Source organism: Hypomesus transpacificus, unplaced genomic scaffold (assembly GCF_021917145.1).
Source record: "Hypomesus transpacificus isolate Combined female unplaced genomic scaffold, fHypTra1 scaffold_142, whole genome shotgun sequence".
Classification (NCBI taxonomy): Eukaryota; Metazoa; Chordata; class Actinopteri; order Osmeriformes; family Osmeridae; genus Hypomesus; species Hypomesus transpacificus.
This window is the reverse complement of record NW_025813714.1, coordinates 164,782-192,442: the sequence shown is the minus strand read 5'-3', so window position 1 is coordinate 192,442 and position 27,661 is coordinate 164,782. Positions and strand designations below refer to the sequence as shown.

The following is a 27,661-nucleotide window of genomic DNA, read 5'->3' as shown; positions in this document are numbered from 1 at the left end:
GACAGAATGGTTTACAAACAACTGACTCTATATTAAGCCATGGGGAGTCTGCACATTCATTCACCCAAGAAGAAATAATCCTGGCTTGTAAGGATAGTATATAGTATTCCATATTTGGTAAACCCCATCCACCCTGCTCCTTTGGAAGCTGTAGTGTTACCAATTTGATCTTGGGTTTCCTGCCGTTCCAAATAAAGTCCGATATGGCTTTATTGATAGTTTTTATGTCGTTTGTGTTAAAATTCACAAACAGCATGGACATGGGATACAGTATTTTTGGAAGGACTGTCATCTTGATGATGTTGATTCTACCTAGAAATGAGACAGGGAGACTCCTCCATCTTGTTAACATTTCTTTGATACTTTTAACCAAAGGATTAATATTTTCTGCATATAGTTGATTAAGCTGGGGTGTGACCTTAATTCCTAGATAGTTAAACCCAGACGGAGCCCAGCGGAAGGGACGAATGTAGGATGGTTCAGCATTTATGCCATCGTCTAGGATCATTATTTCGGATTTATCAAAATTTACCTTATAACCGGATATTGGGCCAAATTCTTCAATACATTCAGTTAATGCTGCTAATGATTTAGAAGGTTTTGTTAATGTCACAAGGCAATCATCAGCGTACAACAGAATTTTGTGTTGTTTTGACCCAAGCGTTACCCCCTGGATATCTGGGTTTTGCCTAATAGCCAACGCTAATGGTTCTATAGCCAGAGCAAACAAAATAGGAGACAGTGGGCTCCCTTGAGCCGTGCCTCTTGTCACTTTAAAGGGAGCAGACAACAGTCCATTAGTCAGAACAGAGGCTGTAGGTGCCTTGTAAAGCAATCTAATCCAGCTCAGAAAGCCAGACCCAAAACCAAATCTTTTCATTACATCAAACATATATTCCCACTCGATTCTATCAAACGCCTTTTCAGCATCCATAGAAACGATAGCCCCAGGCGTTTTAAAGGTATTAAGATAATGAATAATATGGAATAAGCGTCTTGTGTTGTGATAAGAATTTCGACCTTTAATAAATCCTGTCTGGTCCGCATCCACAATTGAGGATACAATGTTCTCTAGTCTAAGAGCCAGTATCTTGGATAGTATTTTATTATCTACATTAAGGAGGCTAATTGGTCTATAGGAGGAGCATAGCTCTGGATTTCTATCTTTCTTTGGTATTAATGTTATGTTGGCCCTATACAGAGATTCCGGGAGCCTAGACTCCTCAAAGGATTTATTAAAAACCCTTAGCAGAAGGTTATTGATTTTCCCCTTCATTATCTTGAAGAACTCTACTGGAAAGCCATCTTCCCCTGGACTTTTCCCTGATTGAAGTGTTGAGATGGCTTTATCAATTTCCAGTATGGAAATAGGGGAGTCCAAGAAGTTTGACTGTTCCTCTGATAATTGTGGAATACATAGCCGATCTAAAAAGTCACCTGCTCTAAGCCTCTCCATGTCAATCTCTGAACTGTATAGGTTAGCATAGAATCTTTTAAAGCTCTCATTAATTTGACAATTATTAATATGTCTTTCATTATTCTCGTCCAATATAGCTGATATATATGATTTTACAGGGGCATTTCTTGCTATCCGTGCTAAGAAGCGATTTGGTTTGTTTGCAAGTTCAAAAAAATGTTGTTTAGTGAAAAGAATATCAATTTCTGCCTTCCTTGTTATCATATTACGTAATGCTGTTCTTGTTGTCTTTAGTTCAATAAGGATTGCATCTGATTTTGTCGTATAATAGGCTTCTTCTAATTTTTTAGTTTGTTTTCTATCTCAAGTTGTTCGGCAGTTCGCTCTTTTTTCTTCCGACTTGTATATGATATAATCATACCCCTCATGTAGGCCTTATAAGTGTCCCAAACAAGTCTAGGATCAGCTCCATTCCTATCATTTGTCTCTAAGAATAAATCAGTTTGGTCTGCCAGATATTTTATACATTTTTCATCCATAAGCAGAATTGCATTCATTCTCCAAGAATATGAACGATCATGTGGTCTAAGCGGATGCATAGCCATGACTACAGGAGCGTGGTCTGAGAGAGCAATGTGGCCTATATCTACATGTTCAACTAAATGTGAAAGACACCTAGAAACAAAAATATAGTCAATACGCGAAGCTGACGAATGGGGTTGAGAGTGAAATGTATATTGTTTTGAAAGTGGGTTACAATGTCTCCATATGTCCAAGAGATCAAATTCCTTATTAATATTCAAAACAGACCTGGCATTTTTAGATATATTCGTCTGAGGGGGAAGTCTATCCGTCATTGGGCATAAGGCACAGTTAAAGTCACCCCCAATTATCATGTTGGGACAGTCCATGTCTGCTATTTGACAAAGTAGAGATGCATAAAAGTTTTCATCCTGGATATTAGGGGCGTAAACATTACCTAATAGAATATTTTCACCGTGTAATACCCCTTTAACCAGAACATATCTACCTTCAGTGTCTTTGAAAGTAGCTGTAACAGTAAACGGGAGATTTTTATGCAGCAAAATGATTACACCCCTCTTACTTGTAGAGTATGATGAAAAGAAGATTTGACCTACCCATTCCCTGCAGTATTTTTTGTGCTCTTCGTCATCTAAATGAGTCTCTTGTAGAAGGGCTATTTGAATCTTGTCTTTCTTCAAAGTATTTAAGATGGATTTCCTCTTTACCACATTATTAGATCCCTTAATATTCCATGTGTTTATCTTAATAGTCATTTACACAAAATAGTGCTATGATATGCATGTCACAATTAAGTATGGCCATCTCGTGTGAGGTGGACCAGCCTGTAGCAGTAAGTAAAAGAACAGTTCTATTGAACCTAGAAATGTGTTCTGAGCAAAAACTGAACAACAAGCCCAGAAACACCACAAACATTGATACATCAAGATGGTGCATAACAAAAAATAAACACACCAAAAAAAAAAAAAAAAAAGAGAGAAGAAAAAAAAAAAAAAAAAAAGAGAAAAAAGTTACCTAGTCGTACTATTAAATCCTAATAAGTACAGCTATGAGGATCAGTAGAACAAATAAAAAGTTCAATTTCCCCTACTGAACTGCCACTGTAAAATACCAGCTTGTAAATACTCATTTCGCAAGAAAGATCAAATAGAAAACGGGAAGCCTCCAGGGCTTTTTTTTTTTTTTTTTAACACTTTACAATCATACCTGAGACTGATCAGATGTGAAGACCAACATATTCAGAAGATTATTTTGATGCAGTCATTTTGCCGATGTATTCGTTGATTTCCTTAACGGTGGAAAAAGACGAGCTGGTGCCATTGGAGTGGAATACTTTGATGATAGCAGGGTACAGAAAAGAGTAGCGTATTCCAGCTTCTCTCATGTGTTTACGGGCACCTGCAGATTCCTTCCTCTTCCTCACAACCTCCGCGGAGAAATCCTGGTAGAAAGACACGTTGCTGCCGTCGATGTTTAGCGTACCTTTGTTTCTCGCTGCTTGCAGAATTTTCTGTTTGTCAGTATAATCGTGGAGCCTCACCAAGATCGCTCTCGGTCCCGCTTTACCGGCCTCTCTTGTCGGCGGGCCTGTGCGATGCGCTCTCTCAAGCTGGATGCGGTCGGTTTGCATATCCAAGATATCTGGTATCCATTTTTCAAAAAAATTGACCGGTGTTTTGCCCTCGAGACCTTCTTTCAGGCCGATTATTCTCACGTTTTGGCGTCGGCTCTGGTTTTCATAGGATTCCAGACGGTCCATTGCCTTCTGCAGTTGAACTTCCATGTCTCTCATCCGGGGTGTTGATGTTGACGACACGTCCTCGAGGTCCGAGACCCGCTGTTCGACCGTCCCCATCCTCTGTATTAGACTGTCAAGTTTCTCCGAGACTTCGCTAACTGGCTTGATTATGTTGGCTAGTTTGCGGTCTAACATCCGTTCTATGTTTGCAGTAACACAGTCCACAATGCTTTGGTCTCGTTGATCACTTAGCTCTTCGTTGGCGGTGGAGTTGGTCCCGAGCACTACCTCTGCTTCATCCTCCGAATCAAGCTCATTGTTTTGGCTAAAGGCTGTGTTAGCCTGTGCAGCTTTAGCCTTAGCATCCTTTTTACGAACTGTTTTGTTCTTCTTGCTCGACCCAGGGAGCGTAAAGAATGCGTCGATTGACATTGTAAATCAAACGTGCCCCCTTCAAAGCTGTCCACTGGTGAAGTATTTGTTAAAAAATAGAGTTTATAGCAGTTCAGCGGGGAGCCGAATTTCCCACGTCTATCCGGGTCAGTGCATCACGTGATCCCCCGCAGCCTTACTTTGAGACGTAGGTTGTGAGAAAAGCGACTGTTGAGCCTTCAACTCCACTTTCAGCTCCTGAACTTTTTTGGCGCGGATTGCGCTCTTTGGTGGATAGCAGTCTTTGAATTTCGGATGGTTAGTGTTGTGGTGCCGCTCCAAATTCCCTCGCTTAGACAGTGCCTGTGGCTGGTGGCACAACATACACACACTCTTGTCTTTTACCAAGGTAAAGATGAATTCCTCCTCCCATTCATGATGGAAACTGTAGTTTTTCGCCCTCTTTCGTGGTGCCTCTGCCATGCTTGCTAACACTATGTGGACAACACGGCCGGGTAAATAAACAAACCAACGGCAACCACGCCCACAGGTATCCTGGGATAGCAGGTCTCTCAAAGGTCGTCTTCGGGAAAAAACGCTCATTTATTCTGTCGGTGAATTGCTTTGCAACACGCACAGGCCAATATGCAAATCCAGGTACAAGAGAACGCGCGTTCAGTTTAAGAATCCTCCGCGTTCATGAATTAGTCGGAGATCAGTATTTCTGAAATTATTTTGGAGATCGACAGGGAAAGTCTCCGAGATCGACACGTCGATCGCGATCGACAGGTTGGCGACCTCTGATTTACAGAATATCCTTATTCTTCTGATAGCCAGTAGCAGCTAATCAAAATATATACTTTACAGCTTTTTACAATGGGGGAAAATGAATAGTGAGCAGAATTAAATTCAAGTTATTGTTGATGCGGCCCTCCAACACATTTCTCAACAAGTTTCTCATGTGGCACCTTGTCAAAATTAATTGTCCACCCCTGAGTTACGGAGCTGGGCCATGGAGCTAACCCATGGAGCTAGGATTTTGATGGTAGGGAAGAGTGTGGCAAGCTGGTTTAGCCAAGGCCAAAGCGCAAGAAAGCCAAATTACAGGTGTTGGCCATCTAAAGGGTATGCTACAGCAAGGTGGGGACCCGCTATAAGACTTTGAGCCATGAAATGTTAGGTCAGTAGCACTTTCTATTTTGAAATGTTTTATTTTGCTTGCAATGTTTTAGTTTGGCAGCTCAGTGAAGCACTTAAAATATTTTTATTTTTGTTGTGCTTCAAATAAAACCAATCTTTACCTACACCTTATTCTTGTTTAAGATCATTTACATAATATATATATGAATGTATATGGAGCGTGATAAAAAGGTGACCTTGAAATTGTGGCGACGCACGGAAACATTTGGGTGCACCTAAATTTTGTGCTGGTGCACCTAAATAAAAAAGTTAGGCGCAGCAGTGCAACCAAGGGAAAAAGTTAGTCTGGAGCCCTGGGACAGATGTGTGATGCCTGGAGTGGCCTTAAACGTTTTCTGGGACTACAGAGAACCAATGTACACCCTGCAACATGAGCCTTAAAGATTGTGGCACCTTTGCAGATACTCTGAACTCGTTCTAGAGTTGCTTTGATGGGCTTAACTTCACCAAAGAGCCAAAGTCAACAAAGCATTATGTCCTGATAACATCAGTAAATAGAGGGGGTACAATTTCTGGGGAAATTGTAGGGTGTGCTTGCTTACTTGTAGGGGTCCGTATTTAAATTACATTTTACAACTGATATTTCTGTATATTTTATATTAAAATGCATAGCCTTCCTATTATTTATTAAGATTACATAGATTTAAAAGCATATTTTTTTCTGCTCATTTACAACTCAAAATACTAAGAGTGAAGAGTAGAATGAAATAGTCTTGTCATTTCCCCTGCAAGAGGGAATGGTGATCAGCAACCTCATAGTTGAATCAAAACGAATATATTTGGCAGACCGGTGTAAAAATTGACCTAATCTCTATGATTTAAACGTCATTGTAAGTTTTTCCCTTCTCGTGATATTTTCAGGCATTTAGCCTACTCATATTGCATTCATTCATTAATAAAGAACCCCCTTTGAAATTTATTTTAACAACGACGTTACCAGCAGTAGCTATATCAGATGGAATCGCGATTCAAATAGTATCATCTGCTAACTGAAAATATGCCCCCAAAAACGTAAATAAGCTTGACATTTATTTAGGGGAAAATCACTCATTCATAAAAATGTCAGTGGTAGCGATCATTGTCAGTAACAAGGCAAAATGCGATATAGCCCTGCTGTGTGGAGAAGCTGCCCCGGTAAATTGTAGGCTACAACTACTACTACTGTCTTGGTAGCGATTGCGTTAGTTGAATTCGATTTAACGTTACTTCCGTTGTACGGTCTAGGCTGAAATGAATTATTTTCATGAACAGATTGAAGTTTAGGCTGTGGCAATGGAGTTCAGGTTAGTAGTCACTAGTCAGATAGTTTCACCTATTGAAAGACTTTTGATTTAAGTAAGGGTAGTGCCGAACATCATTGACTTCTTACGTAGGCTACTGTAAACAGCTGTGGAGATGGTTTTTTTAGCTACTAACAGTACAGCGTTGCAGTGAGCTACACTGGTTTGAAACCACAGGTAATGATAATTTCACCAACAAATCGTTTACTTGTAATCTAATGTCATAATAAATCCTACAACGAAAATGTAATTGTGAGGAATGTTTATTTTAACGATTTAAAACAGATGCATCATAGACCGCTGTAGTATGTGTTGCCCGGACAACAGAGGCTAATGTCATGATGCTAATGCTTCAGTGAAATAGTAGACTAATGTTTTCGAAAGTAGATGTAACTACTTCCTTATGTCAGCTTATATTGTTTATCATATCACAAAGTAAAATGAGTAATTTTACAATTTTTTTTTTTTTGACTGTGGCTAGCAAGTTAGCCACCGTTAGCTTCACTTTTGCCACAAAACGTTAATTAAAACCTAAACCGTGCAACGGAACATAAATCCCAATAGAACCAACGCAATCGCGACCAAGACGAACCTTTTGACATCGACGTTGTCTATGTAGTCCAAATATTGACTGAGCCTTAGGGGCGCGAAAATAAACAATAATAATAAATAATATATATGTGAGATAACAATGGTTTGTGCTCACCGAAGGCAGCACACTCCAATAACAAGCTCCTGGAGACCTGCTACAAACAACTGGCCCTGTCCTCTGTGAACTGTTCAACTGGTCCTTGGAGGAACACACAGTTCCAGCTCTTTGGAAGACCTCTGCCATCTGCCTTGTTCCAAAGAAGAGCAGACCCAGACTTCCCAATTACTTCCAACATGTAGCTCTTACATCAGTGGTGATGAAGAGTTTTGAATGTCTGATACTTTTGTAACTACGAGACAATCTAGAACCTGGCAGATCATCTCCAGGTTGCCTACATTTAGTGTAGAAGTCTCGATGATGGTTCCTTTACTTTCCTGCATCATGCACTCCCATCTGGAAAAACTAAAAGCACATGCTAGGCTCGTGTTTGTGGAATATCTCTAGTGCTTTTAACAGAATGTAACCACATCTGTTGGGAACTACTAAACATGAGTTAATCCTTGATTCATACTGCAGATAATTAAATTCCATACACACACAGGGTTCTGTCAAAATACTTATGCAATGTACGAATTCTGTGATTCGTTTAATAATTTTATTCTTCGCTCTATTATACATAAATATCAAAGTTATCTGAGGAAATACAAGTTTAACTCTAATCTGTTATACTTAAATGTATTTAATATCATCAACACTGTGAAAGAGTGCGCCCGAGCGGTCGTTTCGGTCAGAGATGAAGAATGCACGCAAGCACCGCAGGACTTCCATAAACGAAATAGGCTTTTATTGTGCATAACAATTCCTCTCATAGAACGTGCTCCTGCCAACCAGCCTCCTCACTGAGTTGTACGGCACACCTTTGTTCACCTGGGCGATACCATCTGACGTGCGTCACAATCAAATAACAATCAATCAATTACCATGCTCACCCGGTTTTCCCCCTTTAACACCATATTGACATGACACATTTCACACATACATTCTGTCTTATCTGAACCCGCCCTATACTTCATCGTGAACCTAAACGGCTGTAATTACATACCATCTAGTCACTCTGGAGTTGGTGTCCTTCATTTTGTCCAGCCACCGAAGGGCCCGATGGTCTGTCTCCAGAACTAAGTCTTTTTCCACCAGGTAATATCAGAGACTCAAACGCCCACTTAATGGCAAGGCACTCCTTCTCCACGGACGAGTACCTCTTCTCCCTTATAAACAACTTCCTGCTCAGGAACACCACAGGCCTTTGCTCCTGGGGTGGCCCTTGCAGCAGGACCGCCCCCAGCCCTACTCCAGATGCGTCCGTCTGCACCAGGAAGGGCTGAGAGAAGTCCGGACTCTGTAAAATGGGACCCTTGGTCAAACAAGTCTGTAGATCCTCAAAGGCCTTGGAGCATTGGTCACTCCAAACCACTCTGGTCGGAGCTGACTTGCGTGTGAGGTCAATCAGGGGACCTGCCCTTGTGCAGAACTGCGGGACAAACCGCCCATACCACCCCACCAGGAAGGACTGAACTTGGCGTTTGGTGGTTGGCACAGGGGTCTCCAGGATGGCGCTAACTTTCCCCACCTGAGGCTTGATGGCCCCTCCCCCGATGCTGTAGCCAAAAAAAATACATTTTCTTCGAGTGATGTGGGATGGCTGTGCCGCGGAGGATCCACCGCTTCCTTCTCTGACGCTGGTGGTGAACTTCTATGGTGGATGGGCTGCTGGGCTGCTTGAGGATGCTTCCTTTGGTGTGGATGGGCATGCTAGATGATGTTTTGTATTGGACATGACTCAAAACATTGACCACGACTCAAAACATTGACCACATCAGTGGATCAGATCATCTTTCATATACCTGTAAATTAGGGGTGGAACGGTACACTTAAGTCACGGTTCGGTTCATACCGCGGTTCAGACATCACGGTTCGGTACGAGTTCGGGACAATGGGGGGAAAAGCAAAACAAAAATGCTGATTGTTTTGCTGATTGTATGATGCGCTTGTCGATCAGTCCTCCTACACCACGACACGATAGGCTACTTGCTGAGCAACAGCGCAAACACAGGCAGGGATACAGTAGCAGCAACGCTAGTGCTAAATAAGTATTAAGACATGTTCGTAGTCTAGGTATAGCGAAAAATAGCCTAACTTTACTAGACTTTTAGCTGCGGTACTAATGCTGAGGGCTTGCTGATATCGCTTTCTTACTAGAACGAGCATTAGTCATTTATTAGCAGATGCCCTTATCCAGATCGTCATATCTATGAGTCGTTGCTAACATGTGCTGATTTTGTGCACACCCAATACATTCAAAATGTGTAGGTCGCACATGCGCGAGTACCAGTAAAACATTCTCGCACTGTCTCAAAAAACTGTCTGGAGCACTGAGAACTTGAAGCCAATTTTTTTTTTTATTGTGTATGTCTCCTATCACTTACAGTCTCTCCCCTGAGCTAGCTGCAACAGTATGAAGTGTGTAAAGTAGTAAATAGTAAGTACCCCACATAATCTCCAGACTCCATATGTAACTTGTAAACGAAATAAGAGTTATACAACTGAAAATACAGCATCTCTTATTTATTAAGTACATAGAATACCTCCTCACAAAGTCCTTGTCCTATCCACTACTCTCTAGCCTGTACGAGAGTAGCGTTAAGTGACTGGTGACGGGAAACCGAAGTCGGCGGGTCCTCTAGCTCGTGTGTGTCGCTACCACTCGCCATGTTCGTCTTTAGTGCTGCTGCTAGCTATCTGCTGCTAGCTATCTCTGACTCACTCAGGCACAGCCCGGCTACACAGGTGGCGGCGACAATCAGAGCTAAGGCGGGGCTACAGATGAGGTGTTCCTAAAGAACACGAGTATCTAACAGTAGTTCCGCATTACATTAATTAAATTGCACACAAGTTTTATTTTATACCGTGTATTCTCCGTGTAATTTCATGTACCGAACCGTGACGCCCGTACCGTACGGTTCGGTACGAATACATGTACCGTTCCACCCCTACTGTAAATACTGCACATGCCTGTGTGCATGCCACATTTTGTTTGTGTCTGACACCACAAATTTCAAGTTATATTCTATTCCATTTGCTATGTCACTCAATCTCAACCACAAATGTGTAATGTTAGAGAGGCAAGACACAAGGTTGACTCTCAGGGCAGATTCAAGATATACATTGTTTATTTAGAACAGTTGTTCCCAAAGTGTGGTCCGCAGACCACTGGTGGTTCGCCACTGCCCCCGTAGTGGTCCACGACGGCCACAAGTAAATTATTGTGACATTTCTAACATACAACTCAGAACGAAGAAAACAGTCAGTAGTAGCCTATTAAAATGGGCTACACACGTTCCGCTTTCTGACATCGCAGCCTCTGCATGGGTTGTACCAGAGCCTCTCTGGTTGTACCATGTGAGAGAGTTCTCCCCTCCCAAATAGAGTTGGTTGGGTCCATAGCCCTTCTTTTCTAAAATGTTTTCTCAGATAGGCTACCGATTGCTGGGCCAGGCGGCCCAACCGTACCAATACGCGTCATAAGGATGGATGACAGCAGGGCCGGAGTGATGGCATCACTAGACAAGGTTTTACCAATTGAAAAACGGCTGTTTATTTTACATAAATCTCCAAAAACTAGTTTGCGCTCAAATAATGGCCAAACATTTTGTGTGGAAATCCCTATCTGCATCACATCAATGTCCTAGATTTGGGTTAGAATATTTACGATGTCTGGCTCCATGCTTGATTAACACTCGGATCGTTAAGCAGTCTCAAAACTTGTATTTCTTTCTTAGCGGAAATTATAATTAGCGGAATAGCCTACATTATCCGTTAGAAAATCATGTGCCGCTAACAATTGTATGGCGCCAGGTCTGGAGGCCTGTTGTTCCGGGGATATAGCCTACGATTTAATTAGATGGTTCACAAGTTTTTATTTATTGGCCAAGTGGTCCTTGCTCTGAAAAAGTTTGAGAAACACTGATTTAGAATAATTGTCAAACAATGACAATCTCCCCTCCATCCCCTCCATATCACTCCACCTAGACCTTTTATATCGACCTCCATACAACTTCATCCTTCAATGAGCGATAGAAGCAAGAAAAACTAATATAAAAAAACATTATGGATATTTGACTTTTCATGACCTTAAATTTACATTTATGCATTTAGCAGACGCTTTTATCCAAAGCGACTTCCAAGAGAGAGCTTCACAAAAGAGCATAGGTCACTGATCATGACAACGAGGTAGTCCCAAACATTGCAAGCAGCCAAAACATGAAGCATACATTGTGAAAAAACTAAACAAGTGCCAAAGGGAAGACCCATAAGAGCATGCAGTTATACAAGTTACAAATTAAAACAACATGCACCACAAAAAGTGCAGGACTGTACCTGTAGAAGAACAATCAACAGTAAAATTATTCACAGTGAGTACAAGACTTAACAAGAGCAACAAGTCACTCAATAAGAGTCATTGTGATCCTGAAGAAAACTAACATCAGGTCCAGCCAAGCATTCCTAAGTGCCGTTGAACTCCCTACCTTTCAATATTCAATCCCCAGATTGTGAAGTCTGTAACAGCACTACTTACTAGTTGAATGGTCTCCCTTCTGTGTGCAATTGTTTAGATATCCCCATATCAAACTCCTCCACTTCATTAAAATGCTAAAGACAATATTACTTCTTGGTAAGCATAAATATCAGTTACACTAACAAAGTAGTGTACATTAATTGGCATTACTTAAGTGGTTGATAATAAAGCTATATAGGGCTGGCTGATTTATAATTGCACCCACAGTAATTCTGGATTGCCTACACAAAACAACCACCTCTGTGGGTAACGCAGGTTGTGTGTGTCATTCGCAAAAACGCAGGCTAATCGATTTGCTAACGGTAGCTAGCCTACCTGTTTTTTCCATAGCAAAAATCATGGCGTGACAAAACCCAGCGAAAAGTTGATTCTGAAAATTGCAAATTTCAGCCAGAATGGACTGAGTATGCATTTCTGTTGCCGGTTGGGAGCACAAAACCGATGTGTTTAATCTGCAATGAGACGGTTGCCCTTGTCAAAAGTGGTAGTGCTAACGTGAAATGTCACTATGACACAAAGCACAGACACTTTGGAAAAAAAATCCCCCAGAACTCTGGTCTATGGGAGAAAGATGCCCTGGGTGTTCTTCTCCACCTTTGAGAAAATGAAGGCTCAAATGCTCTGTTTGAAAATCTGCTCCTTGTGACGTCACAACACAACTTCCCAAAGTTTTGTATGTCTGCGCCAAACATTTCAGCCACGACTATTTCTTCCAGGCCAGGCTACCGCCCTTCTCTCTGCTTTGCCCGCCCAGATAATCTGGCCCGCCCATGAAAAAGTGAGCTACGATCGTGCGAAGACAAGTGCGATATTGTTTTTTCCTGGAGAGACATCATGTCTAGCTAACGAACGAAGCATAACAGTTGCTCAGTGTTTGGATGTACAAATCCAAAGTGTTTTTTTTGTTCCTTCATCCAAGCCTCTGCACAACCAGTATCTTAATTTTTTTTTTGCTGGAAATGCGCCCACACAACTTCCCAAAGTTTTGTATGTCTGCACCAAAGATTTCAGCCACTAGTGTTTCCTCAACTTGAGCCAACACAAAGCTGGGCTTACTGAAATTACATTCTGGATCATTACTAACTCTCCTTGGTCAAGCTACAAACCTTGGACAAGTAAGTTAACTAACGCTATATCATTGTGTTTCTTTACTGTATATGGTTACCTAGCTTGCTACCCTTAGAATGTGGCTGTAACATTAGCTCTGCAGCTAACAACTGAATTACTGTTGCTAATGTAAAGGTAGATGGCATCAAGTGTGTGTGTGAATACAAATGCTGTAATGCCAGTGTTGTACACTTCTTTGTGATTTAGATAACCGTTATGCTGTTGGTGTTATGGTGCGCACGATATCCGCCTTTACCCTCATTGAAATTATTATGAGCGTGCACCTCTGCAAACCGGGGTGATCAGATGAGAATGGGCAAATTCTAAGCATCTTACAGCAACGGGGCTACGAGCCAGCTGAGTTACTATCGCTAATGTAAAGGTAGATGACATCAAGTGTGTGTGAATACAAACGCTGTAACACGAGTGTTCGAGGCATCTTACAGAAACGGGGGCTACGAGTCATTGGATACATCCGTTGTAAACATTAGCGCATGTTGCCGCCCCTCTCCTCCTCCTTAGCATTTAAAGCTACAGACACAGAAACAACGCGTTTTGAGGAAAGCTCATTGAGGGACTGCTCGTAGTGGCTGTAATGATGCACCAAGGCTGAATTTAGGGAAAAATACTTCAGGTACAGTAATAGGGAACCACTAAGGCCTATATAAAAGCATCCAAAAACAGCATATCATGTAACCTAAAATGTTATGTCTCGGAATAAAAAATGAAATTGAATATTACAAATTAGTGTTGGTGTGTATTTTGATCTACAGAATGTAATTTCACTCTGTGCATATAGGGGTGGGCCAGGGATGTCAAGGGGTTGGTGGCAATGTAAGTATATGGATATTTGCACCCGACTACATCAAGTCTCTCCTGCAGCCTTACACCCCCACCCGCCACCTACGGTCCTCTTCAGAAAACCGCCTGGTGGTCCCACCGCTCAAGACCGCCCGGTCCCAACACAAGCTCTTCTCCTGCCTGGCCCCCCAGTGGTGGAATCACCTCCCCACCTCCATCAGAGACACAGACTGTCTCTCCACCTTCAAGAGAAGGCTCAAGACACACTTGTTCCGGGAGTACAACGGTACTTAGGAATGGTTTGTTGAACCCAACGCTAGTTTCCTCAAGGATCACAATGACTCTTGCTTAGACTGTTGCTCTTGTTGGTTATTGGTAGCTGGTTTAAACTGTTGTATTATATTTAATCCTATTTTTATTGCTTTCCTACAGGTACACTTGCACTTAAAGATTCATGTTGTGTATTGTCATTTGCTTAACTACATGCTCTTATGGTTTCCTCCCTCTAGCACTTATTTTTGGTTGTTCACAATGTGTACTTCTGTTTTTGGCTACCTGCAATGCTTTGGGGCTATCTTGTTGTTATTATCAGTGACCTATGCACTTTGTAAAGCTCTCTCTTGGAAGTCGCTTTGGATAAAAGCGTCTGCTAAATGAATAAATGTAAATGTAATTTGCCACGGGGCCAGGGCTTCAGTTACCTCTCTTTTTTGATCATACATGTGTTTGCATCCCTGATTACACTTACCTGTCTACATTCAAATGGCTATGTAGTGAAGCAGATGCACTTAATATAATTCAGGTAAATAGTTCATAATTTTGCATAGGCTATATATATTTTGCGATACATATAAAATCTGATTTATGTCAAAACAGTCTGAATTACATACATTGTGCAAGGGAGCCATTGCAACACCTGCTGATAGAAAAGTGAATTGCAGCCTTGAATGGCAGGGAAAAAATTGCCAAATGCACAGCCAGCAGCAATTGAACAGAAACAGGAGGAAAATGGCTATAAACTAGCTGTTACTGGTTTGATTTAGAAAAGTATATATCCTGGGTCATATAACACAAATATTTAGGATAAATCAAGAAAGCAGAAGACATTTTTTTTTTTTCTTTCAATGAGAAATGACTGGCGCTCTGTGCTTCGAATGATTAACACAAAACAATCAAACCCTGTCTGAAGGTGTTAAAAGGTCTAGAATCTTTCAAGGGGGATTTCTTTGCTAGAGCATTCCAGGTTAACCAACATTCGGATATGCGTATCTTCAACTTTTTTCAGATTTCAATTTATGACACATCCTTTGAAAGCGTACAATCTGCGCTTTCACAATCTGTTAAACTGATAAATTACCTTGGCCAACAACGGCCCTTTTTCACCAGAGCGTGTCACAAATGTCCTTCTGCTATTAGCCATGAAGTGATTTATCACTGTGCCTGCTTATGGATTTTTCACTACAGGTAAGTTTGAACCTGCAGAAGTTTGAACTTGCAACACTGTGCCATACCTAAATCCTTGCAACATACAATCTTAAGTCATAAAAATAGAATGCAGAGATATAGAACTATGCAGCATATGGGTTAACTTTCCAAAAGTATATATCGCAAAATTATATGTTTTGCCCTTGAGCACCTAATTGTGCTTTGTTTGCTCTCACTGTGCTGCTATTGTCATTGGCCTTTTAGCCAAAAGTTCTGATTGATTTTTTTTTATCACAGTCTTTTTAACATCCCATACAGGTAAATGCTCCTTCCCTGGCTGTTCAGGCTCCAGTTGTAGCAGTGATCAGTATGCCAGTTAAAACCTAAGGCAATTTGTTCATCTTTTTCAATTAGTGAGTAGTATTTATTTGAATGGCTGCCAAGATGTGGAAAGAGATCATTTGTCCTCTTTTCCCTGGCATTTCTGTTGCAAGGACAGACAAATCCTGAAGCTCTTGCTGATTACAGATAGCGCACCACAATATTGGCAGCTGGGAGACCAGTTCGAGCATCAGTGTGTCAAGTTGTCTTTTTGTTTCCATTTCTGTACCCATACCATCTTGTCACATAAAGCTATTAAGACGTTGAGTCAGTTAGTTGTTTAGATAAAGAGAATACAATATATAATAAAATGTGTTCATGGTTTATACATGTAATTGTGTGAACTTAATAGGCTGCATAGGTTTAAATAATACCTACAGGCACAGAGTTGGCAGCCTATGAGTGTATCAAATTGTGCAAAGAACACTCTGTATTAAGAATGATTACATGGTTACACCCTTCCCTTTGGCAAATATTCCTTCCCAGCAGTTTTAGCCATGGCTGTGCCTGCTGAGGAACTCCTTTCAGCTCCTCCTCCTACCTGAATCAAAAGTTACTGCAGCAGCTTTTCTGCTAAGCTTCAAATCCTGTGATTCGTAGTACAGATCCTTTCTTATGGGTATGTGGTGCATTGGTAAATTTATTCTGTTGTCTCCATTTAAAGTTCTCAACCATCAGAATTTTTTTTATATTTAAATTTTTTTTTTAAATTTTTAAAAATGTGTTTTTAACACATTTTTAATAATGTGACTTTTTTTATAGGGTTGGAGATTAACAGGCATCTTTACTTTGTTACAGCAACTAGGCCCTAGGGGCCTGTAGCACCGATAATGTAATAATGGCTAATAACAAAAAAACGGCCAGTAACGTAATTTAAATGTAATAAAACCAATAACGTAATAAATTGCCATTAATGTAATAAAGTTCCTGAGCCAATAACGTAATAACTTTTTTGCCAATAATGTAATAACTTATTACGTTATTAGCTGGTTATTACGTTGTTGGCCTTGCATTAACAAAACTTTTTAAAATCTAATAACTGAGCCAATGTAATAACTGAGGTATAACTTATCTTCAATTTCTGGAGAGAAAGTGTCACTCTTAGCTTTAATATTGCAACAGATGCTTAAATATCCGACCTTACAGATACCCCTCCACCATCAAACCCCCCTCCACAGGAGGCCTTAAACGAGCAATTAAGAGTAAATTTGGATTTATATCTCACTCTTAGGGTTCCGTTATAGTACACAACCTACTTTCTCCAGTATATATCCTTAATTTTAAACTGCCCTAAGGCTACATGACTGAGAAGAATCCATGCCCTCATCCAGCAGCTGTCCTTACTAAATAAGTATTTTAAACGCATGCTCAAGCCACTATGGTGTCCAGCAGCCTTTTAGATCTTCATAACATTAATTGAAAAGTCATTTCTTTATCCAGTTTTTTCCAAGGCCTCCTGTGGAGGGGGGTTTGAGGGTGGAGGTGTATCTGTAAAGTCGGATATTTAAGCATCTGTTGCAAGATGCAATATGAAAGCTAAGAGTGACACTTTCTCTCCAGAAATTGAAGATAAAATAAAATGATACCTCAGTTATTACATTATTGCCTCAGTAATTTTTTTGAATGCAAGGCCAATAACGTAATAACCAGCCAATAACGTAATAACTTATTTTTTTATTGGCAAAAGTTATACGTTATTGGCTCAGGAACTTTATTACGTTATTGGTTTTATTACATTTAAATTATTACGTTATTAGCTGTTATTAGATTATTGGCCGTTATTACATTATTGGTTGCTACAGGGTCTAAGTAACTATAACCCATCTCCAGTGCTTAATCTGTAAAGTGGGAGGTCCCGGACCGCAGAGGGGGGGAGGTGGATCTGGCGACTCAAAATGGGGGTTGGAGGTAATGGAACCAAAAAATGATGTATGTTGCTTTCCCCCCCCCCCCCCCCAAAAAAGACATTTGAAAGGGAAGCTGTTCCTAAAATGCATGAATCCAGCAAGCATATTTAATATTGTTGTTTTTCCAGTTCAGAGGGACGTTATTAGTTGGCATTTAGTAGCATTTGTGCGCAATTCAGTTTTATTTCAGTAGCCATTTACTGTATGAGTATAGAAAATAAAGGTCAAATACATAGATTGTAGTGGACTGGGAAGTACAGTGATCCAAAGTGTTGCATTCAGTAGCGGAGGGAGGGTGGGGGCGGGGGCTCAAAAAACCCTGGGCCCCGCACCCGAGGGGGCCCCTGATCTGTTTTTTTTCTCTTTGGCAACAAAACGTTGATTGTATCCATGGTAGACAATTTAACTAAATATATATAGGCCTACATCTAACCCCGATGTTGCTCGGAAAGTTAGAACGCTTGCGGAGTTCTATTTGGAGGATCTGTCTAAGGCCGATGATGTGGTTGACGAATTTGTAACATTTCGTAGGCTATTATGTACCGTGAGCTGAGCATGGAAAAACATTAACGAAACACACACAGCATCTTACCATTTCTTATTGACAACGACATGGACCGTGCTTTCCCCAACCTTTCCATTCTCTATCGCATTTACTTGACAGTTCCGATAAGCAGCGCTAAGGCAGAGAGGACTTTCAGCCGTCTGAAATTTATCACGAGTTTCTTGCGATCAAGAATGGGAGAGGAGCGCTTGTCCAACTTAGTGCTGCTGTGCATCGAAAGGGACATCGAGATTGACATTAACAAAGTAATTGCCAGATTTTCCAACGATAAGAAAAGACAGATGATGATTTAAATGGGACACATTTGTTGTGTCCTATGTCTGCATAGCCTATATTCTGCCTTTTGTAAAACTAAAGTTAAATAATGTGTTTGTTTCGCCCTTTGTGTAGGCTATGAGTTTGCTGGTTTTGAATATCCCGGTGGTTGCCATTGGTTACTTTTATTGTTATATTTAATTGCACCGCAAAATATTTATAACGGGGGGGGCCCCCAAATCCGTTTCGGCCCCCCCTGAGACACAACCCTTGCTCCATCCCTGGTTGCATTAGAAAAAGCAATGTGACGGATATATGTAAATGTAAACAGTTCTTTGTGCACTATCCACTTTGATTGTCTTGGTACCTAAGGACCTCCAATGTGGTGCCATATTTCATAAGAATGAAAAAGGCTTCTGTTTGGCACCTTTATGCTTTCCGTACTTCTGCTACTACTGCAGTGTAGTAATGGAGTTGCATTCTGAAAGGTGGTCAGTGGCAAGGCAACAATGGTGACTGTGGATAACCTTGACATGAACAGCAACATTGTGTGTTAATCATAGAGAACCACTATATACAAGGAGACCTAGAGGAAAAAGCAAAATGCAGTCAACCCAATACCCTGTATCGTATCTCAGCATGACCATTTTGTTCTTTTAGTGTCATTTCCGTTCACTGAATAAACATGGACATACATCCTCCTCTATTAGGTCATAATGAATATGCAGACCTTTATTAGACACTCCATTGATTTGTGGTACTTATGTCTGAGTGGCTTCCCCCTAGGTTCGCCATTAAAGTGGCCTTTTTTGCAACTTGAAACCTTAGGGTATCATTATCCCATCCAAGCATTATGTCTCAGATTGAGCTATTCATTTGTTTACCCTTTAAGGAAGTCATCTGTTAGTTCTTCCCTGGATCCAATAACCCGTATTAGCAAATTCTATTAGAGAATTGATTAGAATGTTTGATTAGAATGGCACCCTAACCCTCCTTTTATGACTCATTAAAGACATTTCCATAATAAAAATGTTATGAATATAACTACTTATCTTATTTTGTTGACCAATTATTGACACTTTCACACATTGAAGGATTGATTTGTGGCGCAATACATTATGTCATCCAAGTCATAATAGATACAGAAGTGGGAGTGCATCCCCAAAAATATTGCCCTTGTAAAAATAAAATAGAAAAGTGAAACAGTTTTGAACACTGATCAAATGGATGGCTATTGATTTAGAAATTTAAAAAGCCTTTTTCTGGCCAGAGGCTTGGGTGATGGAAAGTGAGGAAATTGATTCACTGTTGTCCTAGCAATCTGACATTGCAATTGAGGTAAAATGGATGACTCAAATTTGGCCAGCAAAACTAAGTCTGAGAAGGATTTGCCTGGCCATATTTATTGTATGCATATTTTGGATCCTGATATGGTTTATGTCAGAGGGTTCAACCCAAATTATTTAGTACTGTATATTCATTCTTGTGGACTGGAAAGGCTCATTTTATTTACCTAAGAGGTCTTAACATGCAAGGGCAGGAACAAGGGTTTCCCCCAGCACTTCTCAGTTAAAGCTAAGCAACACACGCCTGCCGCCTTAACTAGGTCGTTTTTGTTTTTAAACAGCGATATCCGCCGTTGTCCTGTTATTTCCATTCCAAACCGTGACCTTCGAGGGCCAGATCATTTTTATTTTCTTTAATGTGGGGCCGGATTGGTCTGTAACAGAAAAGTGACTAGAGTGACTACCAGTATCATTGTGGAGACCATAGTTTGGGGACCCCTGGTCTAGACTGTTGGATGACAGGATGAAATCCATCCATCTACAACTCTCTCTAGCTGTGATCTCACTAGATAATGTTATTTAATCATGTAAATTATCAATAACCTGAGTCCAGGAGATTGCCGCTCCACATATCTAGCAGACCAGGGAGTAAGCCCAACTTAATAAGTAGATGGTAAGTTGATCAGGGAAGTACAGCTCCTACATTTGCTACCAATGCTCTCTTAAGGTTGGTCTTACAGTTGGAGTTACAGTATTTGCTATGTGTTCTTGTTTAGTTTTGTCGAAGGACTTTGTGCTCATCAAAAAAAAGCTTCCAATTATGACTGCTATTAAAAGGAACAAAGTTGATTGTAAGAATGTGTTTGGCATTCTTATTTTGATCATGTTTTCTATATGTGCCTATATATCCATCATGGGAGGAAGCCTTTGAAGATTTGAATCCCTCTAGTATCCCTTGAATCTATTGTTCTGATGTTGTGTCCAGAAGCATTCTGTTTTCATCTGGCTATCTACATTTTCACTAAATTAGTTCACATTATCCAGATCTACAGTGTATACTTTAAATATGCAGATACCAATTGATATATGTGAAACTCTGATGATAGGAATTTTTTTTTAATAAAAACGTCTTCAAACATGACATGCCAGTAGAAGGCATTTGCTTGCTGTTCTCCAATTAAATGAGAGTAAAGATGGATTGTCGAAAGCTCCACAATCACAGAAATGATGGCACCAGTTTGGTACACTACAGTTCTGTTGAAGTTAAAGGTCACATGACATGAACACTTTACTTTAGGAGGTTGTTTAACATTAATATGAGTTCCCTTAGCCTGTCTTTGGTCCCCCAGTGGCTAGAAATTTTGATTGGTTTAAACCAAGCCCTGAGTATTCTTCTCCGCCTTTGAGAAAATGAAAGCTCAAATGCTCGGTTTGAAAATCTCCTCCTTGTGACGTCACAACACAACTTCCCAAAGTTTTGTATGTCTGCGCCAAACATTTCAGCCACGACTATTTCTTCAATTTGAGCTAATACAAAGTTGGCCTTGCTGAAATACAATTCTGCAGGGTTCCCACGGTACCTGTAAAACATGAGCAAAAGTGAACACTTACATGGAAATTGAAAAAGTTGTCCTGGAAAATTTTATTGGATGATGTGTAAAATAGTAATAAAATGAAACTATTGAGCACAAAATTAAAACAAGTTTATAAAATCCCTTTACATATGAACAGCTTTTACTGTAGATATAAATGGATGATCCAATGTTGTAGAGTATGCTCTCGGCATCCTATATGGTATATCGGATGGACTTTAAAATTATAGTTTCGGATTGGTGGATGTCGGGAATAATAAGCGAGAAACGTTACTCACGATCTCAATAGAAGGGTCAAATACATGCATTTCCCAGCCAACACAGGAGCCTTGACACCTACAATGAAACTTCTTGTGCAAGTTTATCCTAAAATGTAAGTAGCTGTGTTTAACTGCAGCCCTGTAGTAACCAGTGCAATCTTGCTAACTAGCTAGCTAGCATTCAGCTAACATTCAGCTTGCTAACTAACTAGCTAGTGTTGGCTAGCTTGCAATGCTAGCTAACTACCAATACATTTTCACATTAGGCTGTGACATTACGTCTATTCTACTAGTAGTTGACATGACCAGTCTAGTCTTGATCAATTTTGTAACATTCATTGTACTCATCATTCATATCTACTTTTAGCTATTGTGATTTGTCTTTTTTTCTTAAAAAAAATGATATGTCCCTACTACTAAATATGAACATTTGTGAGACATTGGGTGAGACATTTTTGAAATATCATTGATCATGACCAGACTGATTCTATACATTAATACTGCGTCGTTGCTGACATTGTGACACTGGCACTGAGTACCCTTTGTTGACACAAGGCACTTTTTGCCACAAAAACCTTTGTTCAGCCCAAACCGTGCAACGGAACGTAAATAAAAATACAAGCAACTAAATCTCTACCAAGACGAAACTTTTGACACCGAAGATGTCTATGTAGTCCAAATATTGATGGATCCTTTGGGGGGCAAAAAGAATATTAGGATATATGTGAGAGAACAAAGGTTGTGCTCCCGCGAAGGCTTGAGCACACCTAATAAGACGATCTATGACTGGCACATCTTTTAAATCAAGTAAGTTGTCAGGTGTCCTAGGGGGTTGTGTGTTTGAGGGGAGGGGGGCACGAATGGGGGTGGAAAGCTTCAGGGGCCTATAGATCATCACTTAATATGGTACCTGGAAAATCAGGAGGTAGCATGGAATTATTTTTCAAGGCAAGCGTGGGAACCCTGTTCTGAATCAGTACTAACTCTCTTTGGTCCAGCTACAAACCTCGGACAAGTAAGTTATCTAAAGCTATATGATTTGGTTGCTTTACTCTCTGGTTACCGATCTTGCTACCCTTAGAATGTGGCTGTAACATTAGCTCTGCAGCTAACAGCTGAGTTACTGTTGCTATTGTAAAGGTATATAACATCAAGTATGTGTGTGAATACACATGCTGTAACACGAGTGTTGTACTTTTCTTTGTTATTTGGATAACTATTCTGCTGTTGTTATGGCGCGCGCGATATCCGCCTTTACCCTCATTTAAATGATTGCGTTTACCTCTGCAAACCAGGGTGATCAGATCAGATTAGGCATCTTACAGCAACGGGGCTACGAGCCATTGCGATACATCCATTGTAAACATTAGCGCATGGTGCCGCCTCTCTCCTCCTCATTTTTGGGACTGCTCGTAGTGGCTGTAATTATGCACCAAGGCTGAATTTCGGGAAAGAGACTTCAGATACAGAATTAGGGGACCACTAAGGCCTATATAAAAGCATCCAAAAATAGCATATCATGTAACCTTTAAAGCAGAGCATAACTACCATCCTTTGTTCCCCTCTTTCAATGTTTTACATTTTGACCCTGGAAAGAAAGTGAAAGAGGAAGAAACATGTCTTTAGAGCAGGCATGCGTAATCTAAGCATCTGCATGGCCGGTGCTTAAAATGGAGCTCCTAGCTTTTTCTGCATTCTACAGTCATGCCAAATGCTTCAGACCGTTATGTGGGTAAGAACTTGAAACCAGAAGCCAATAAGTACTTCACAGTACCCTAACAAAGCTGTAAATTAAAGCACAGAAAATACCATCAAAGGAATTTTTCACAACCCTGCCAGCACATTTCCTAGCTGTCCCAAGAACAGAAATAGGATGTGTAAAGGTCAGGAAATCGTTTGAAACGAATTGTGTAAAGCAGACAAGCTTGTTTAGTGTGGAAGAGGGGCCATTGGCCCTACTCCTTTAATAATGCCAAATAGTCTGTAGACAATTAGCCTTCCATTTTCTCAATACTCTTCTCATCAGCCTTTGATCAGACTCTGAGAATATAATTAGAAATTGTACCTTAGACTTTGATTGTGAAGGAGATGCATGACTCAATAGCTGAACCGATGATAAACGTTATCAAGTTTAGATTTCAACGATAAAGCTAAAATTCTGGTGTTTTAATATCAGAGGCAGGTGTTTTTCTATTTTCTCATAGTTTGCAACCAAGGTATAAAATCTCAATGACTTTGGAAAGCTTTTGCTTTCTTTGCTTGGCTGTTGTTCAGTAGGTATGAGGTTAAGGTTTTTAAGGTTTAAACCATCCCTCAGTGTGCTTGTCGTGGAACTTGCATCATCTAATTGCCTCGCATCTCCAGTTTGACCATAACAAATCTGCTTCACTCTAGACAGACACACCCAAATACATAAACGCATAGACACTTACATTAAAACGTTTTTTAAGATACATTTAGGAAAATTATATTTTTCCCACCAAAGTAATTGCATTCACTGCAACCCTAACATCTGAGAGGCAAGCAGACTCTTCCTATTCAATATTAAACAAACATTGTATTGCATTAAGTTTCTCGTCTTAGTCTGCAAGCATAATAAGGACAGCTATTGGCTCCCCCACTCCTCCTTCAGGCATAAATTCAGGAGCAGTAACATGATGCATAGACACTGCATTGTACTGGAGCTGTCCCATAGAACAGTGCTGAATCACTCGGCTTGCCTTTCCTTTCTTCTCTCCCTTCTTTTACAGTCCTTCAGGAACTCCTTGAAAAATGATATGGCGGGCTCGTGGCACTAATTATATTGGGAGTTCGCCCTCTCTCACACAGAGAGAATGAGCGAAAACACCTTAATACTATCGCTTGTAAATAACAACTCTTTATGCCACGTCAAAGTGATCAGATGGAGCTACCCACAGACGGTTCTATCCCCTTGTGATACATTCCAGCCTCTATCCGTAAAACTCAACAGACTCTGGGTACAGAAGGTTCCCTCTAACCTAACACCAACTGTCCCTGGCAACAATGCTATTTAATTTGGGTGGGGGGAGGGGGGGTTGAAAGTAGTATAGCTAGTATATATTACTGTAAAAGCCCCCTCTGTGGCAGTGTCAGCAGAGATGTCCACATTATTTAATTTAAGCACTCGCCTTCCAACATCCAAGTGCTGTACTGTAAATAAACGTTTTGCTTAGCTGTTTTTGGCATGAAAATCACCTCATCTTCTAATGCACTGGTAACCTTCCTACTGCCAATAGGCAGCTACCAAGGCTGCCTTTAAAGTCAACGCTGGAATTTTTCTAGGTCAGACCCGTCTCTTGCTCCCCTCCAACCATAAATAATGAATTGAACTTCCTGTAAACTGCTGCATGTGAAAGGAAATTAATTTATTCACATTCAGCTTGCAGAATAATAACCATGGGGCGAGCATGTATTCTTTCATCCTAGATTGAAACAACTTTTTAACAAGAATTTTATTGGGAAAGGAGAGATTATTGATACTGTAGCTGTGAATGTTTTGTCTGGAAAGAAAATGTTGGATTGTTAGTGTTCTTAGAATATTGAAAACATTTTCACAGGATGTTGCAAGTATGGCTCAACTTATCTTATCCTTGTTCGTATGTGTGACAATTTATGTAAAAGTGATTTTTATTTAAGAACCTTTGTTGTCTTAAATTGTATGTACCATATATGTATTTTAACTACATTGGCCATGTACAAAGGCTATTGACCCAAATGGTAGCAGATGGCCGTATCACTAGGCCAGGCAATATCGCTGACCTTAAATAGGCTGTATATCATAAATCAATTTATCTTGACTACCATTCTGTCAAGGTAATGTCCACAAAGGAGTTCCTAAACCTGTTAACCTCGTAGCTAAACCTGTATTGCCGTAAAACAGGTTTTGTTCTGAAAATGTGACTAATGTTCTTCTTCTACCCTTCAAATTAGACTTTTATGTCAGTTAACTTTCCTAGGGCTGTCCCCGACTAAGATTTTCTTTGGTCCACCAAGACTTGTAGCCTGACGTTGTCATACTCATAATTCTAGTCAGAATATGAGTCTGATAACTCTCCGTTGGCCTGTGACTATGGGGCGTTTTTCAACCGAACTCGTAAAACAAATGCCTCTTCGCTCAATTAGATAGACCTACAACCAATCAGAGCAACGTAATATGTTGTTTGTTGAAAACGAATTCAACCCAAGCGCTCTTTCATGACGTTGTTGATTACGTTACTGTTGATCATCTGTCCATCATCGTATAAAGCCCGCAATGGCAATTTCATTGGCCTGACCAGCTCCTGGTTGTATATAGTTTGTCCCCAATACGAGCTCTCCAGACCCAACTTCCCGACCACATTTTTTTGTCGGCGGGGCTAAGTTGGGCTGGCAGCCAGGCTACAAGACTCGACTAAACACTTCTGAAAATCGACTAATCTAAATTTGAAACACTTTTTTTTCTATAAATGTCACAATGTTTTTCGTCAAACCATTTTGTGTGATGTTTTACCTCACTTTTTAAAGAGATAATCAGAAAAAATACATGCATAAGAAGGGAGTTGACATCTAGACAAACATAAATGTTGAAACATTTTCCCGATCTGACTCAATGTAGCTGCTGGACATTTTGGACAAATTTGCTATTAGACTACTAATAGCTAAGCCCTAAAGCCTCGTGTCACCAGTCCTGCTGTTACTGAATGCCGATATAATAAAAAAAATGCCTGATTGGTTATTATTTATTATCCCGTACAATGTAAAATATTGTTTTTTTAACATGCAAATCATCGAGAGTGGGGAACGGTGCAACAGAGAAATATTTTGTTGTTGAAGATAATGTCATTCGATTTGGATGTGATATCTTTAACCTAGATTATTCAAATTGTAAACTTCAAGTAAGGGCATAAACCAGCAATCTTGCTTCATGTCTTTGCTTATACACAGGTATATAGAACTAGCTATTTGGCTAGTAAGAATCTAACAACTTAGCACATCCAAAAAGCATCTCAAATCGAAAACTGGGCGGTTCAAAATAAAACGCAGATGGTTAGACCTACAGTAGCACAACATAAGCAGACAAAGCCTAAAACTTTCATTCCCAAAATAAAAAAATCCTAGGCCTAGCCTATATTCTATACAAACTGTAAAATAATGATCCGACGGCCAACTTACGGTTTTCAACTGGTATGCTACATCATATTTGACGTTGAACTATGGAATATAGTAGGGTGTAGGGGTGTATAGTATAGGGTGTATAGTAGGGCCGTAGGGTGTCCGGGCTCTCCCTTAGAGATAGGGTGAGAAGCTCGGTCATCCGGGAGGGGCTCAGAGTAGAACCGCTGCTCCTCCGCGTCGAGAGGAGCCAGCTGAGGTGGCTCGGGCATCTGATTAGGATGCCTCCTGGACGCCTCCCTGGTGAGGTGTTCCGGGCACGTCCCACTGGGAAGAGGCCCCGGGGAAGACCCAGGACACGCTGGAGGGACTATGTCTCTCAGCTGGCCTGGGAACGCCTTGGGGTCCCCCAGGAAGAGCTGGCGGAAGTGGCCGGGGGGAGGGAAGTCTGGGCCTCCCTGCTTAGGTCGCTGCCCCCGCGACCCGATCCCCGGACAAGCGGCAGATGACGACGACGACGACGACTATGGAATATAAACCGTTGTTGGCAGAGAGTGCATTCAACATGTTTTGAGTCACCCAGTACTTTGATAAAATGCTTCCATACCACAGATTTCTTTGCCATTTTGCCTAAAAGGTTAATAACACCAATTGTAGACAAAGTATGGGAGAATTTAGGCTAACAGCTACAATTGTGCTCATGTACCGTGTGCAAAAAACAAAACAATACGCAGATTAACGAAAGGGAAAACGGTAACACCGGCAGCTCGACTAAAGATTCTTAGTCGACCAAGAGCATATCGACCAAGCGATCGACTAGACGACTGAGTGGGGACAGCCCTACTTGCTTTTCTTGATTGTTTTAAATAAATTGGAGCTTTCTGAGATTCCCCCGATTATTGGGTCTTTTAATATTCTGTGTAAATAAGATTCTGGATCAAATTTAGCTTTAAATGAACTCGATATGCCATGTTGTTCATCCATTGGCAAATAGACCAGACCAAGAAGCCCTTGCCAATAGATGCCATTACCGATATTAATTCCTTCTGAAGATTGAAAAGGGTCATCTATGTGTCAATAGGAAGTGTGACATTGACCTGACCTTTCTGACCGCTCTTCTACTGTTTAAGCCCCTCCCACACCTCTGGCCTATTCTTTTTAGACGGCAGTCTTTGGATTGTCTCCCCAGCCTATT

General features: G+C 40.6%; 1 protein-coding gene across 9 annotated transcripts in view; it reads left to right on the top strand.

The window, feature by feature from the left end:
* The window catches only part of nrg1 (neuregulin 1), a 220,875-nt gene that overhangs the window by 139,506 nt on the left and 53,708 nt on the right, over positions 1–27,661 (top strand). The gene's annotated exons all lie outside the window — the stretch shown is intronic.